The 17,887-nt window shown below is 26.5% G+C and overlaps 1 protein-coding gene across 7 annotated transcripts in view; it reads right to left on the bottom strand.

The window, feature by feature from the left end:
• Nucleotides 1-10,892, bottom strand: part of LOC105122572 (calcium-transporting ATPase 10, plasma membrane-type-like) — a 30,491-nt gene extending 19,599 nt beyond the window's left edge. For 3 of the 7 annotated variants that reach the window (XM_011021776.1, XM_011021784.1, XM_011021781.1), the window contains exons 1-2: nt 8,773-9,061; nt 389-459 (exon numbers count right to left, since the gene is read on the bottom strand). The gene's annotated coding sequence lies outside the window, so the exon portion shown is untranslated. Of the gene's footprint in view, nt 1-388; nt 460-910; nt 1,104-1,298; nt 1,877-8,772; nt 9,062-10,824 lie in introns of those variants that run through there. The other 4 variants (XM_011021780.1, XM_011021783.1, XM_011021777.1 and 1 more) reach the window with 3 other exon arrangements.
• Between the last annotated feature and the right edge of the window lie 6,995 nt (nt 10,893-17,887).

Raw genomic sequence — 17,887 nt, 5'->3', positions numbered from 1 at the left:
TGACCGTTTTATATGAATGTTAGCGAATCAAATTAAGTTCAAGCTCAACATACAAAATAACTAGTCTTTTTTGAGAGAGAATTAAAGGGTAGAAGATCCAGATGTTTTCATAAATAATTAGTCTTTAATATTTGAAAAAATATTAAATTAATATTTTTTAAAATGTTTTTTCATAATTTTAATATGTTGATATTAAAAATATAAAAAATCTAGAAGGAAAAAATATTATTTTATAATAATAAGGTGTTTTCAAGTGTTTATTTCAGAAAAAAACAAAACATGCCAGTTGGTTGAATCCCTCTAAGTTGATCTGATGATGAGATTTGCATACAGAGAATTCTTACAATAAAAAGGATGTAAGGAGCAGAATGCCGAAGAAATCACTTACCAGTTGCCGAAGGAATGCCAGAAATTCTTTAACAGACTTCGAGTAAAAGAGAGTAGAATCAAGACTGGCCTCTGCATCAGCAAGAAAGAAATTTCATGAGATGGCTTCCCTAGCCTCCTTGTAATAATCAATGGCTAGCACTCCTGCAAATCTGCTATATATTTGTTCCTCTTTATGGCACAGAATCATGCCAAATCTTGATATATCTTGCTTCTTGAATAAAATCAATGGTAATGATTAATGATGTAAATAATCATCAATAGAATCGGGATTTCAAAATCATCAAGGGGGGAATTTTACACTGAAAAGCAAAAGAGAAAGAAAGATGGCCATTTCAAAACCAAAGCAACAAAGTAAATGCTTCAACTTGTATCGTATACTCAAGCAACTGTAACCCTTTTTATCCCCCACCAAGAAACGATTCCTTGATTCAGTAACAGTGCTCAGATTCTTCTCCGAAATCTCCAAACAGCCCATATTAATGCATTGGACCATGTAGGATCTTGTATAGATGGACCATACCTTAAAACATTCAAGCAAGCCTTCAAGGAATGCAGCAGAGAGCAGCGGTAGATCATCAAAACAAATGCTTCTAGCTATTGTAGGAAACGAAATGGCTTGCATGAAATGAATGCACAGATGGACTTCTATAGCTTTTGCTTTCAAAAGACTTGAATCACTGAAACTTCTAATCGTGTCTTCAATGTTCTAATCTATATAGATCTAGAGCACTTTTAAGCAAAGAATAATTTAAGCCTGTTTATTATTATAATAACAATTGTTTTTTAAAAAGTATAGTTTTAAAACTTATTTTTTATACCAGCGAAGGATAATGATCTAGAAACACCTAAAAAACTTAATTTGAAGCAGAAATAAAAAGTAAAAAGCTTTTAACAGGAAATCAACGAACCTGTAGCAGCAATGCACAGATAATGGTTGCTTGGTAGATACACTAAGAAAAAGAAGGATGCTTGATTAGAAAAATGAAGCCGGCCCCCTTCCTTTTCCGTTTCCTTTTATGATATTTGTTCCCTTGCTTGTTCAGTAGGTTTTTGTAGATCTAAATAGAAAGAGGAATGGTGTGCAGATGAAGCAAACTCCTTGAGGGCACGTACTGGTGAGATGTCAAGCTATCATGGCTAACGTTTTCAAGATACATAGATAGGTGAACGTGGTAGATAATGAAGCTGAGCTTGATTTTGCCATCCAAATATAAATAGCCAACTTTGTTACTGCACAAGCAATCGTACCAGAGATCATACCGGGCCAAGTTCTCATTTTGCTTCTCTTCTGTGCATAATGTGGGCTCTCGTCTTCAAGGAATAAATCATTAATAGGACTGGTGATCGATGTTTTCTTAAACGGCCCCTACACTCATCAGTACCGTATAGTTTTACAGCAAAGAGCATCGCGACATCACCCTCGCAATACGAAGTGATTGTGATTTCACAATATAACAGGAACCAGACAGACTCTTAATACCTCTTTCCAGGGATCTACTACTTAGCTTTTCAACAATATTATGGTGCTTCAATTCTAGTTGTTTTGCTATCGTGAACATAAATTTTCCCACCTAAAATCATAATTAATCTTGCGGCAACTAAAGCAAATTTTCGTCGGCAGGCATTTTCTCTGCCCGTTTCATTTATCAATTCCCATGGTTTGGAAATTACATGTCCGCGTTACAGTGCGGCTCCAATAAATAAATAAAAAAAAAGGTGAGAAAATATGTTAAATTCATATTCAACTTGAAGATGTCCTGGTCTGATTTTTAGTTTAAATAAAGTTTAAAATTAAATTATATTGATGTTGTTTCAATGTTTATAAATCAACTTAATAAATTCAAAAACAACTTTAAAAATTGATAAAAATCATGGTTTAATTTTTTAAAAAAAATCAAAATGATTTTTTTTTCAATATTGAAAGTACAATTTATTGGATTGATCTAGACTCCGTGGCTTAATATATCCATCAAGTTCGTGATTCGGGTTATTAACTCCACTAAGTTCAAGAATCTTTTTTTTTAATTATTTATTACTTAATTATATGATAATAAAAATAAAAACTTGTAAAATCAAGTACAAATTAAATATTAGAATTTTTACTTGAGACTGAGATAATTTCATAGAATGCAAAACAAAATAATTTATGAAAATAAATTTTCAATTAAGTAAATATTAAAAAATTAAATTAAAAAAATAATTTATTGCAACCTAAGTTTTTTAGTATAGAGTATTAGTTTAGAAGTTGCACTATGTTTTCAGTCGAATAAAAAAAATATCTGGGTCATGGAGAATTGTTGGCATTGTTATTAAATTTAATATGCAAATTAATTATTAAACTTCTGATCCAATTTATGATATAATTCAGGTTTTAAATTAAATTAAATTACGTGAGAATTAACCTAATATATTTTATTTGACTTAACGGATTCAAATCCAATCTTAACAACTAATAAAGTGTAATTTAGATTTAAAAAAAATTAAAATGATTTATTTTAATATTGATGTGTTATATTGATTGGGCCAAAATAAATTATAAAGACAAATCTAAAATCAAGAAAATATTTAAATATGAAATTGGGGGGGAAAAAAGAGAAAACAAAAGAGAGGGAAATGGAAAGGAAAGGAAAGGGGGGAAATGGAATAAAAAAAAAGGGACTCGCTTTACAATTCATATGAATAAAAAAGAACTAAAAATTAAGATACTTCATTGTTTATATATATATATATATATAAACACCGTAATGATTTTTAAAACATTTTAGCATTGCTGGATAATAATAATTGTTGTGGTCGGCAAGCAAAGCTGCATTCTTAATTCGCGCGCATAAAGTCGGTGCATAGAATTGGGACCATGTCTAGTTTCGAAGATTTTTATACTCTACTATAGTTTGATTAAACAAACATAAGCTGCGAATCACATGAAAAGGTTTGTGTACTCGCAAGGCATGATGGGTCTGCATGTTTCTGTATTTTAAAAATATTTTTTATTATTTTAAATTAGTATATTTTTAGTATTTTCAAATTATTTTGATGTATTAATATTAAAAATAATTTTTTAAAAATAAAAAATTATTAATATATATATTAACATAAAACATTATTTAAAAAATAACCATAACAACTCTTCCAAATAAATTATAATCCTTGAGCCCCAAAGTTTCATGTATTTGTCCATAATTTCCGGTAAATATCAATATAGAAAATTCTATCTTCTCGTCTCTACAATCCAGGCTGAAATGCTAAGGTGCCACTAAGGGATAAAAATAGAGTAAATGAATGCGCACTCAACGAAATACACATACACACACTCCACGTCAATTAATAGTTTAAGCAATTTTATTCCTCGTCAATTTTGTTGCGTTCTCAAAGTGGACACGAAACATTCACTTCAGTTTTTCTACTTTGTAATTGGTACATTTGTTATTCCTTTAACTTTTAAAAACAGACTTTTAGTTTTAAACTTTGTTTTTCTTGCCTTTTTATTCATTGGTCAAAAAATATAAAAAGAAAGTAATGAAGGAAAAATTATTCTTCACACTAACATTCATCATAAAAAACAATCCATCTTAATATTAACAAATTCAATTTAATGAGAAAGTTCTATTAGTATGTTTTTTACATTTTTATCATCTAAGATAATAAATCTAAGTTCAAGAAGTTGTTTGGATTTAAATTGATTTTAGGTTTTTTAACTGATTTTAGTATTATTAATTTGAGACCATTTTATCAAGATTTTTGATATGTTTTTCAGGTGTTTAAAATAATGCGTATATTGTTTTTTTTTTTAATATTGATTGGTTACTTGAAACAAAAAATAAATAAATAAAAATTTAATTCTGAAATTATTTGAAAAACTAATTTATTTTTATATTTTTATCTTCTCAATTAAACACCTTCGTATCTTTTCGATGTCTATCTTTTATATTCTAGAAAACTAAACAAGAGCATGTATAATTTGCTAGCAATATATAAATTAGACATGCACGCACCTTCTTTTCCAGACAAGGCAGTTCTTTACAGCCAAGATTACGTGTTTTGTAGGAAAATCTCGTGGTATGTGTGTAAGAGCATTGAAGATTTTCGCACACCATTTTTTTTTAAAAAAAAAACATTTTAATTTCAAGTTATGAAATCATTATTAATAGCACATGCACGTTGTTATTGTTATGCAACAAGATATATGACCAAGGAAATTAAAATTAAGAAAAGTAAAGTGCAATCTTTTCGCACATTAATTGTCACACACAGTGCATTTTGCCACCTAAATAATAATTATATTCGTGTCCAAGCATAGGGCTAAATTCTAAATATTATAACTTCTATGGCAGGGGGTGGTGGACCTCTGTGTTTGTGCAATTATGCTGGGGAGTTTTATTCCTAAATGTTTTTTTTTATTTATCTTTAATTTTAAATTGATGCCATGAAAATATTATACTATGCTCTTCAAATTTATTTATTTTTACAATAAAGTATCTTTGGACTAGTTCGCGTGTTAACCGATACCAAATCTAATCTTGGGGTTATCTTAAAGGTTAATCCTCCACGTCAACATATATAGTTCATTCAAGAAAGAGAATTTTTTTAATCATCATTCCATCTCGTTGAAGTTGCTCTTTTATAAATATTAATCCAAAATTAGTTATTTATTTTTTTCAAATCTACCCTGGTCCTATTCTATATTACCTTTTTATTTTAAAAATTCTAATTAACAAAAATTTAAATGAGCTCAATCTTTTGTTATAAACTAAAATACATGTTATCGTGAATTGAAATAATAAAATGACTATTTTATCCTTGACAATAAAAACCAATGAAGTAGTTGTTGGGGCAATACAGTTTTTTTCCATGAATCCATGGATCGTTAAAAATGTTTTAGAACAATAGAATTATTAGATTATCGTTAAGAGAAATATTAGCTTGCTATTTTAAAAATTAATTAGTATTGATGACTTTTTCACATATTCACATATTTTTTCTAATTTATTTCATTAAACATAAATAATATCTTTATATCTCTCAATTAAAACAGTTTATTAAATAAATAAATAAATAAATAATAGATCTCAAGAAAAAAGCAAATTCAATAAAAAAATATTATTTTAATATATTTTTAAATAAAAAAACAAATTAAAAAAAATCCTTTAGAATTCCAAACAAATAAAGAAAACAAGTCCTTCTTGGTAAGGGGAGAGAGGCAAAACACCGAGGAGACACTAAAGAATATCCTTTGGAATTCCAAACAAATAAAGAAAACAAGTCTTTCTTGGTAATGGGAGAGAGGCAAAACACCGAGGAGACACAAGTCATTCGTGGGAATGGGCGAAAGGCAAAACAGTAAAATATGCTTAAAATCACATAAGTCATTCTCGGGAATGGGCGAAAGGCAAAACAGTAAAATATGCTTAAAATCACATGTAATCCCTCTACTTTGTCATTTGCTCAGATCAACCTCTATATTTCTAAAATAGAGAAATCTCAAGTCTTAATCTTGTTACTGTAACATTCATTTGGTCATTTAATATTTTAATTAGTAAGAATCTTGGATAAAAAAGGCTTAAATCATTTCTAATTAGAAAGATTGATCTGAACTAATTTAAAGCAAAGTATTTAATCTAACAAAACATAAAAAAAGTATTTTTTTATCTTGGATAAAGGGTGTTTTAAAATGTGATAGGGATCATTTTAAAAAAAATATTTTTAATATTAACATATCAAAATAGTATGAAAATGTTAAAAAATTAATTTAAAAATATATTTTTAAAATAAAAAAATAAACTTACTGATACTGAGGCAGCGAGTGAAAAAAAAAAAACTCATCTGCGAGTTGATTTGGGCAAATAAAAGATCATCCCAGAATGCCGAGGACCCAGTCAAGAATTATTTTTTAAATTGTCTACTAATAAAGTTAAAGCCTCTTTTATTCTTGGAGCTTTAAATCCTGTCGAGCATCAGTTTCGTGTCATTCGGGTTTCGCACTCGTTTGGAATTGCTGTTTAAATAGGGTCGGTTAAAATTTATTTATTTTTTATATATTTAAATTATCTTAATACAATGATTCTGAATAAAAGAAATATTTTAAAAAGAAACCATACGATACTCCCAAATAACTTCTCAATAATTCATTAAAAAAATCACTCGTGGACAAGACAAGACAAGATAGATTATAGGTATACACCTCAATAAATAAATATATCTCACGCAATTAAAATAATTAGTAAATAGAAGATCATAGTTTTTAAAATGAAACATAAAAGCAATAATCAATTCAATAATAACAAGTCGTAATGAAAAATTTTATCCTCAATTAATTCATCGTCCTGCACGATGCTATTCCATGTGCCTTTCGCTACTTTATTATTAACAAGATGATTTTTACCGGTACAATCAAACTGGGTTCTAATTGCTTTGAATTTGGATTATAAAGTTATATTTTTTTATATTAAAAAAAGAATTCAACTTTTATTATTACATAACGTTTGTGCACGCGTATAATTATCCACACACACATATATATATAAACCCTATAATTTTGCATTTGGTTAATATCAAAAAATAATTATTTAAATATGCAACCACTTATTGTACAAAATAAAATAAAAAATGTTTATAAGCTTTGGTGTTTAACATGATTTTGGGTACGTTTACAAGCTAAAAAAAGTGCTGCATGATCTCAAATAAATATCTCATGCTTGGTTTTAGAAATTTAAATTATATTTTTGTCTTTTCTATTTGTTTCTAGTAATTATAATTCTACTCTTTTTATTAAATGGACAGATCATATTATTCTGTTTTTATATTGGGATAACATAATTATCACTGGTGATGATATTAACAGTATTTTAATTTTGAAGATAGAGTTGACTAAATAGTTTGAATGAATAATTTGAGTTATCTTCAATATTTTATGGGTATTGAGGCAGCTTACTCTTTTAAAAATTACATTTTTTCTCAGTTGAAATACGTTGCAGATATTCTTGAGTGAGTTAGACTTATTAATAACAATATTGTATATACTCCCATTAAGACTAATACAACATATTTTTTTTCTGATAGTTTATCTTTGACAGATCTTATTTTATACCGTACTATTATTGAGAGCTTGGTATATCTTACTATTACCTGTCTAGATATTACATATGTTGTTAATCAGTTTGTCACTTCTCCTACTATTGTTCACTAGGCAGCAGTTCTTCATGTTTTATGATATCTTTAGGATATAGTTTTTCAGAATATTTTACTTATATATATATGTTGTTAATTAGTTTGTCACTTCTCCTACTATTGTTCACCAGGCAGCAGTTCTTCATATTTTATGATATCTTTAGGGTATAGTTTTTCAGAATATTTTACTTATATTTACCTCTTTCTTGAAGTTGCATACATGCTTTGATGTTAATCATGAAAGTGATCTCACATATATCGCAAGTCTGTTACTGATTTTTAGGTGATTTTTTTATTTCTTGAAAGAGCAATAAACAATCTATTGTTCTCAATCTTCAATTGAAACAAAATATTGCACTGTAATATGTACTATCAAAGAGATTGTTTGGTTACATTGATTATTTGTGGATATAAGATTTTTTTCTTTTTCTTTCTACTCCTATATATTATGACAACTAAAATTATATTTAGATTTCTTATAACTTGATTTTTCATGAATGAACTAAGCACATTGAGATTGATTGTTATTTTACACGTTATCATCTCAAGCATGATATCATTATTTTGCTTTTTGTTTCTTCTTCCATACATGTTGTAGATTTTTTCACCAAGTCATATTTTTTTTATTTTTTTTCTAGTTCCTAAATTTTCGATACTTGTAATTGCCACATCGTAAGTTTAAGAAAAAATGTTAAAAAATATATTTATTTTGTTTTGTATGTTAAAGGTGGAATAATACTTTTAATTTAACCTATATATAATCTTTTGTATTTAAATTAAAATAATAACATCGTAATAAAGTGATAAATAAAAACTCTAGGCTTCTTCTCTTTTATTTCTTTAACAAATTTCACCTCCAATCTTTCTTTATATTCAAACCGAAATACTAATATGGATAGCAAACCCCTTGTTCACTGAGCTAGCACCTCAAAGTATGATTCAGCCGAAACGAAAAGGCAGATGAACTGTCTGATATGTGGACAATTCTATCAATAATTGCTTCAAGACACCTAGATGTGGGAATTAATACTACCGCCTAATTTCCAAAAAAAAAAAAAAGGAATCTCTCGAAACACTGTACAAGGATTTAGAAGTGTGAACACCTCCCTTTACACGCTATGACATTCAGGGCAAGAATAAAGCAAAAGTTTAAGAGAGAGAGAGTAAAGAGAGACAAGCGCACATGATAATCCAAAAATGGCAAGTATATATACTTACCTTGTCCAGAAACAAGAGGAAAAGATGTGCGTGCGTGCAGATATACGATCCTCAAGATCAGCATTCGCAGAATTCGGAGGCCTCTTCGATCATGACTGAAAATATGCTAGGTATTTGGTTCTGGTTCCTTCCTGGAAATAGAGAAGATACACTTGGTAATGTGTTCGTCAAGGTCAAAAGGGAAGAATAAGAACAAAGATGGATGCATGGATGTGGTCATGGACAAGAAATAGCAATAAATTAAGATGGAATAATATGTATATAGGCATCAAATGGCTGTAAAGACTGGATTCCAACTATAAATTAAGGATTTTAGTTGACGTGAAGAAGATGCTACATATGTCAGTGTGTAGATAACTCGTACATACCTTGATCATTCCAATGGGAAGTTCGTGGAAATTTCTGCAGTGGTGTCATGGTCTAGAATTTATTTATTTATTTTTTCAAATTTACGAATTAACTTTAACATCTCCTCAAAGAAGATATCACCCACTGGTTTGGTCTGCTACTTGGTTTCTTTGGATCGTCATCCTCTTGTTGAAATGTTGTTGGTAATTATTGTTTTTAAAATATTTTAAAAAATTATTTTTGATATAAACACTTTAAAATAATTTAAAAACACAAAAAAATTTCAAGCAAATAAAAAAATTTAATTTTTTTATAAATACTTTTAAAATATAAAAACAAATAAGATATAATTAAAAATATTAATTCTACACTACTAATGCTTTTATACTCATTCATATGTTCATCAAAATCAATCATCTTCATTGAATACTCCTACGTCAATGATAAATTTAACGAATATTTATGGATATTGATCTCAAATTCGAAGTCAAGAGGTTGAAAATTTTAATTTTTAATCACCAAATCAATCTTTTAGATTTTTTTATTCTGTTTATAGCAACATAAATATGTGCCAAGGCGCCCCATGTTCTTAAAAAGTTTACATCCTAGGTCTAAACTCGTGAACTTTTTTTAACTATAACTCTTTAATTATATATGTTTGGCACCCCTAAAAACCACTAATCTTTTGTTTTGTTTAGATTGGATTATGTGAAGGTTTAATTACCTACTGAGCTGCAGAAAGCGATAAAAGAGAAGATAAAAAGGTCTAGGTAGAGAAGTTGGTTACCAACTTGAAATTAATTAGTTATTAACTTGTATGCTATTGTTGGGTAATTGCTATCTTTTTTATGAGTGCTATCTAACGTATATCCACTTCGCAAACTTATGTAATCCACCTTTTGATGAACAAAATTAAAACAACAAACAATAGTGATAACAAAATAAAGAATTAAAACAGTAAACAATATTAATAACAATATAATCAATTTAAAAGCAAATAAGAATAAAAGATGGCTTGTCCAAATTGAAAAGGAAGTCAAATTACTTAAATTCCTCCTCTTTCTCGTAAACCAAACACATTTCCACCACTAATTCTAATTCTAAAAGGTCAAAAAAATTGAAAGTTTTCATACTTAGTCTCCACTTTTTTGTTAGGAAATATTTTTTTTAAATAAATTATTTTTTTATATTTAATTGTGTCATGCAAAATAAGTTGGAAAATATTTTCTAGAATTTGACTATACCATGAAAAAAAAAACATATTAATATTTTAATTTGTTATATTTATTAAAAATATAAGAAACAAACCTTAGAAATTTAAAAGTTGAATAAAAATAAATTGAAAAAAAATCTTATTTCATAAAAAAAAAAAGTTAGGATGCTTAATAAATAAAAAATTAAAATGATTATACACTAAATATGTAATAATCTCTATAAATATATGCAACTAATAATTTAATTACCCTTCAAGTAAAACACAAATTACTCCATGTATGAAAGAAAAATGCATTATACAAGCACAAAACAACTAATTACATGGGTATGATGTGCTTGCATCCCAGGCACCAAACAGTGACCTAAAAGAGACGCGGTTTCGTGTTCGTGGTGTCCCTTCATGGTGAGGACAGAGCATGAAAAGGAAAGGCCAGAAAAGCAACATCTCATCTCAAATGAAATGGATACTTCTTCCTATCTATATCGTACCTGTTTATATGCCTTTTACATTGTGCAAAATGAGCCTTCCTGGGCCACGAAATTAGAGGATGCAGCGTATGCAAGAGTGCTGTTCACTTGTTCTTGCTCCATACCTGTATTTATTGTGATCTTTTACACGGTTGACGTAGTGCTGTCGCTACTGAATTTCCTCGAAAACACTCGAAGACGACGACCTTATCTGGGTCTTTGTGGAAAATCTACAGCTGCATCAAAAGTACTTGGTGTTAATTTAATATGTATGAACGCAATGGGGTGGTTACATGATATATATATATATATATATTGTTAATACAAATTTAATTTATTTTTAATATTTATCTAATATAAATTTATAAATATAGAGAAAAGATAAAATCTATTAGACAAAAATACTTTGTAAAGAAAATCATAAAATTATTATAATTATGAGATTTTTATTGTATTGAAATATTATTTCTAAAATATTAATTGTTGATGATCTCTTAGATACTGAACATTAATTAGAGTTGTAGAAACTAATATATATTATGTTTTTTTTTAAGGAATTAGTTGTTCACATAAGCTGAAGTATAAGGAATATTTAAAATTAATATGTAATTTTTTGTTATAAAATATGTACACTAAATTAACTCGCATGAAAATTTCATATGGAAAAATCATTTATTTCTACGGGAAGGACTATGTGATTGTTGTATAAGTAATTCTTAGATTTAGGATCATTAATTCATCTTATATGAAGAATATTATACTTTTATCATGTTGCATGTTATCTTAACGGAGGTAACGAAAATGCAAGCATTGGGTGCAACATGAATTATATGAAGATACTTGAGTAATTAAGAGATGATTTAATAACATTGACTGAAAAATATTTGGTTAAAATGGAATGAGATTTGAAAAAAGTTTCAAATTTTATTCAAACGATCAATGACTATTATATAAAAAACAAACATGATATAACATAACAGATATACTACATGCTTTAATATTAAATCGAAACATTATTAATGAAAAAATATTAATTACATTAAAAAACTAATCATTAAATTGTTAAGTCAAATCATTAATAACTTTTCTAATATTTTGAGAATCATGACACATTGCTAGACAATGTACATGATCTTCAAATATAAAATAATCAATTTATGAATTGATAATAAATTAAATTATTTAATTTATTTAATTAAAATTATATTTAATATTTGGACCAATATATTATGAACCTAATAGGTCACATACATTTAAAAAACTAGTCAGAAATTAAATTAGGATGATTTAAATAATTATAACTTATTTAAAATATATTTTAAAAATTCAGAACCAAAATATAATTAATACAAGGATTATATTTTTAAACCTAGAAAAATCAAGTAAGAATTTGATTGATTAAATTTTTAAAATTATATTTAAATAATATATGAATATTATTTTAAGGATAAATATTAATATTTTTTCATTTATAGGGATTTTAGGATTCCCTATAAATATAAAGTTGATCCTGTTAATTTCAAAGTTAAAAAAAAAGGAATGATTACATGTTAGATAGAAAAATCACCTAAACGCAATATTAAAACTAACACTCTAGGTATAATAATTTCTTTCTCTTAAATATTGATTTAAAAAAATTTTCACAGGTGATTTGTGTAGATTACTATTGTAGACTTGATAATTGAATAATTTATAGTTTGTGACAGTTCATCATTTAAGAAATTATTCAAGGTCGAAGAAAATCAAATTTTCAAGTAATAAATTCTTAAATAACTCTAGATCTATCTAACAAAATCCTAAAGACCCTCAAATAATTTTATTTCATAATTTTCACTACGTGTATAATATTTGAAAATCTAACACTTAATGCCCAAGTAATTATGCAGATATTGATTATAATAATAATAAAAATTAACATATAAAGAGTTCATTTGTTTTTACATTTTAAAACCATTTTTGAAAAAAAAAATTATTTTTTTCTTTGCTTTAAATTTTTAAATAAGATTATAACTTGTTATGATTATATTTGCAATAACTTTGTTAATAATTATACATGAGGTTAATATGTAACATATTACATACATACATACATACATACATATATATATATTTCATTGTTAATTTTTTATGATTTTCATGAATTAATTATTCTTTTATTTTTTATGCAGTCATATAAAAATTATGAAGATATTATTTAAAAACAAAAATTGCTAAATTTTGTGCCTTAGATTATGGTAAGTTTTTATTTATTTTTGAAAAACATACTCCCAATAAAAAACATGTTTTTTTATCAAAAATAAATGAAATTAATAAGAAATAGGAATCTTGCCTCAAGAAATAAAATCTTCCATCCATAATTTAAATTATTAGGATTCTTGAGAACATTTAATTTAATTACCATGGTTTTTTTAATAAAAAACACTATTAATAAAAAAGGACATTTTTTCATCAAAATAAAAAAATAAAAAATGAGAACTTCTACTTAAAAATATATATTTTCTCACCCATAATTTAACTAGTTAGTACTAATTCAACATCTAAAAAAACTTATAAAATTTCTCTGAATATACTTAGATTAATACGATAATATATATATATTTAAAATCAGACATTCAGTATTGATTAACGCGCAAACTGTTTTGAAGATATAACCCTTACTGTTGAAAAAAAACACTAATTAAACAAAACACTTAATTAATTGATAATGACTTTCCTTCTCCTAGTTTTACTCTTAACTGTGTGATTGTTTTTGTTTTTAATGGTAGGGTCCACGTTAAAAATAAAAATAAAAATAATAAAAATATAATTTATATATTTTTAATTTTACATTCCGTTAAAAATTATACCCCACAATAAACACAAAACCAATCTCTCAATCAAACACACTAAATAGTTTTGTTATATTTGAAATTATGATAATAATATTAATTTAAAATATTTTTTATATAAAAGTATATTAAAATAAATTTTTTATATTTTTAAAATTATCTTTGATATCAGCATATCAAAACAATATAAAATTATAAAAAAAATTATTTTAAATAAAAAAATTTAAAATTTAAAAGAATACAGTTTACACAACGTTTATATTTAGTTTTATTTGAAATTACGGTTATTTTTTAAAGTATTTTTTATGTTAAAATATATTAAAATTATTTTTTTATTTTTAAAAAAATTATTTTTAGAATTAATGAATTAAAATATATAAAAAAATTAATTTTTTTAAAAAACAATTTTTTTAGAAACACAGACGGTGGCTTGGTCATTACATCTCTACAGTCTACTACACCATGTTATCTAACCTGTTTATAGGCTACATGTACGGGATGGAATATATATATTTTTTAAATACAATATTTTATATTAAAATGGTGATTATTTAGTGATTGAATTTGTGATAGTAAAAGCTGAATTTATAAATATTTAAATATTAAGATTTTGATATAATATTAAGTAATTATTTTAATTTAAAATTTAAAATTATTACATGAAAGATTTTATTTTAATTTCACGAGACGTTATATCATTCATTTCTTGCATAAAAATAGATGAAGGGCAAGGAGTAAGGACATGTCTAGAGAGGGACAAAGAAATTGAAGTAAAAAACATTGACATGTGACAATCATCTCATGTGAGCTTTATTCTCATTGTTCATGCTGGAAACATTAACTAAACATCTTAAAATCGGGAAATCAAAAGGAAAGGTGTCAACATTAATTAAACATCTTAAATTCAGGAAATTAAAAGGAAAGGTGTCAGTATAGTTTATGATTTCACCGTTTACTTAGAACTAATGAGAGAATACATTGATGTAAAAGTCCAAATACTTTAACACAGGTAACATTTTGTATTGTTATAGTATAGTTTAAATTTTCATGTGAGTTGGAGGATATAATTTATATTATTTTTTAATATATTTTATCAAATAAATTTTTTTTAAATTTAAAATTTATATAAATCCATGTTAATTTATATTTAATTTTTATAAAATAAATAAAAATAATAAAATTCAAATTCATCACCGCTTAATGATCAAAATTCGAATATCATATTATAAAATGAATTCAACTTAATAGTTTAAATTCTTATGTAAGGTATAAAAAATAATTTATATTATTGTTTAAGATATTATTGATTTGATTTTTTAAAATATTTTTTATTTAAAAATTTAGTAAAATATTTTTTATTTTTAATATTTAAACATCAAAATTCTCTTACTAGATGACGGCAATCTCACCATATGCTGATGCACGATCTTCCTCACAGCCAGGGGCGGAGCTAAATTCATTCTTTAGGGGAGGCCAAAACTAATATAATAATATATATATTATTAAAAAGTTTATTTATTTAAATTAAAAATATTAAATAATAAAAGATTTTAAAATGTTTTGCATGGCCCGGCCCCTGCTTGCCACCCTCTAGTTCCGCCCCTGCTCACAGCATACTCTTTCTGAAATCATACACCACAAGACTTCGTACAAGTTGATATAAAGTTATCTTGAAGTGGAAGTCCATCCAACATAACGTTGGAGAAGGAAAACAATGGCAACTTCCGCAAGGACTTTTGCTCACTGTCAATTCGGGGAAAATAGTGCCGCAAACCTACATTGTAGGTCGGTCTGGAACTTGGTTGAATTTTTTTTAAAAAAATTTAATATTTTATTAATTTTTTAAAATTATTTTGATGTATTTATTTTAAAAATAAAAAATATTATTTTAAAATAAAAAATACTTTAAACTCAACAGCTACTATAAACAGGTAATGAGACCAGGCCAGGCAGTGTAACCAGAAAACCAGCCAATTGAACCTGCAGGCTATCTAGCTGGTCCCAATCTACTGGTTGGAAAAAAGAAAAACTACCTCGGACAAACCCAATTAACTCAACCAGATTGGCCCGTTGGTATCACGTCAATCACTGAAAAAAGAAAAAGGCAATTGGCACTTATCATCTTTCGTAGATGATTTAGGTTGTAAGGAAAAGATCAATGCGATTTAACCTTGTCTCCTTGATGATAAGATATAATTTTTGGTGACATCTTCTAAGATCTGAACCAAACTCACTTACTGTCAGAACTAAAACTTCAAGGATGATTTTAACCTTATTCTTACGCGCTAAGAACGCAAACGAAGGAATTATAAATGGGGTAACCATGTGGATGTTCATCGTCAACAAACTCATGTGCTGGCACAAATGCTGCCGGCCCATGATCGTGTCAGAAAAAAGACATCATGAAACATGTATAATTTGAAGTAATGGAAAGTTGTGGAAGACATTAAATTATTAAAGTACAAGCAACAAGAATCGCCCGTATGTGGGTTTGCTCCCTACCTTTGTCTAGCTCGACATCTATAATTATCCACAATTATCAACACTTTAACAGCTGTTGGCATGGACCCATATTACTTTTTCCATTGGTCCACGATTCTTCAATTATTTTCAGGAAAAAAAAAAAAAACTGTTAAGATTTATAGCGTAAACTGTGAAGTGACAGCACAATGAAAAGGATTAATTAAACGAGAAAAAAATATATCAATTGCTCCACACTATAAAATTTAAATAAATATTAATAAGTGAACTTGTGATGTAAAGAGTTACGGATTTCCTATCCTATATTATGATCATCAATTCATTTTAAAGCCATAAAACAAATTACTATTTTATGACAGAAAAGATAGAAACATTTAGGATTTGTCTCCACTATTTGTTTTAAAATATAAATATTTATTCCAAAATTACTTCATTCACGTTTCTGTCTTTAACATTTCCATCTCTTTTGACTTGAAACAGTAAAAAAATATTCCCATTATAACTTTGTGTCTCTTTCTTCCTGTATTATTGTTATATAAATGTCTTATAGTAAATCAGTTAACTATACATGATATTGGTTTTAATTATAAAATAATATATTTATGTTTAATATTTATTTATATTTAATTAATAAATCTAATGTGTAATTACTAAATTTAAAATAAAGATAAAGTATTGAAAAAAATAATTTATAAAAAAATTATAAAATTATTATAATTATGAAATTCCTATTACATCAAAACATTATTCTAAAATATTCTTGATTAATACTCTATTAAAATTAAATATCTCGTTAAGAGATAAATATTTTTATATATGAAATGTTATATTTTTATTCTAATTATATATTATTCTAATTAAGGATAAATTAATAAGGATAAAAATTGAGCATAACATTAACTATAAAAATATATTTGAGTGATAATTTCTCTTTTTTAAAAAAAGTTTTAAGAGATTTTTTATTGTAAATCATATAAATTTTAAAGACTTATAATTTACAATAAAACAATTTTAAAAAAGTTGATTATGCCTAAAAAAATTTTAATCTTCAGGTAATTTTTTTATAAATAGTAAAACAACACTGGATTATTTAATGGAATATTAAAACTTCAAAATTAATTAATTGTCTTTCGCCGCCGGTATTTGTTTTGAAACCAAACAATTTTTTACCAAACAAAGAATTAAGTAAGAAACTCTTCAAAGGAAAACGGGTTGCCATTTAAAATAGTTAGTACTGTCTTTTATGTGTGGACTCGCTGCCCAATTCTTGCTAGTTCAAAAGGACCATGATGTTAATTTTTTTTTTTATATCATGGATTAATTTTTAGATATAATTTATGGGTGAGCGGTGACTTTCAAGAGTTAAATTATAGAAAAAACCTGTCAATAAAATATCCCCAATTAATCATATATTTATATGTAGATTAAAAAATATAAGTAGTATGACTTCAACTATAAATATCTTTTTTTTCTAGTTGACTTCTTATAATTTGACATTGCTAGCTTAGCTAACAGCTAACTTGCAAGATGAATCCACCAAGAATGAATGAATCAATGAAGTCACCGCATAATGATAGATTGAAATAAGAGTAATTCTATTGTCTAGGCACTTGCTAGATTTCATTGGTGGCGAGTTCCACGTGAGCTTCTCCATGACGAGACTTGTAGCGCCTAGCTCCTCCTTGAAGCGAGACTCTTGGTTTTGTTTGCCAAAAGTATTTTGCAACAAGGCTGGGAATGCGATAAAGAAGTAATGAGTAGTGATGAAATGGGAA

Source organism: Populus euphratica, unplaced genomic scaffold, assembly GCF_000495115.2.
Source record: "Populus euphratica unplaced genomic scaffold, PopEup_1.0 scaffold20.1, whole genome shotgun sequence".
NCBI lineage: Eukaryota > Viridiplantae > Streptophyta > Magnoliopsida > Malpighiales > Salicaceae > Populus > Populus euphratica.
Note: the sequence above shows the minus strand (reverse complement) of the source record. Positions and strands in the feature narration are given on the sequence as shown.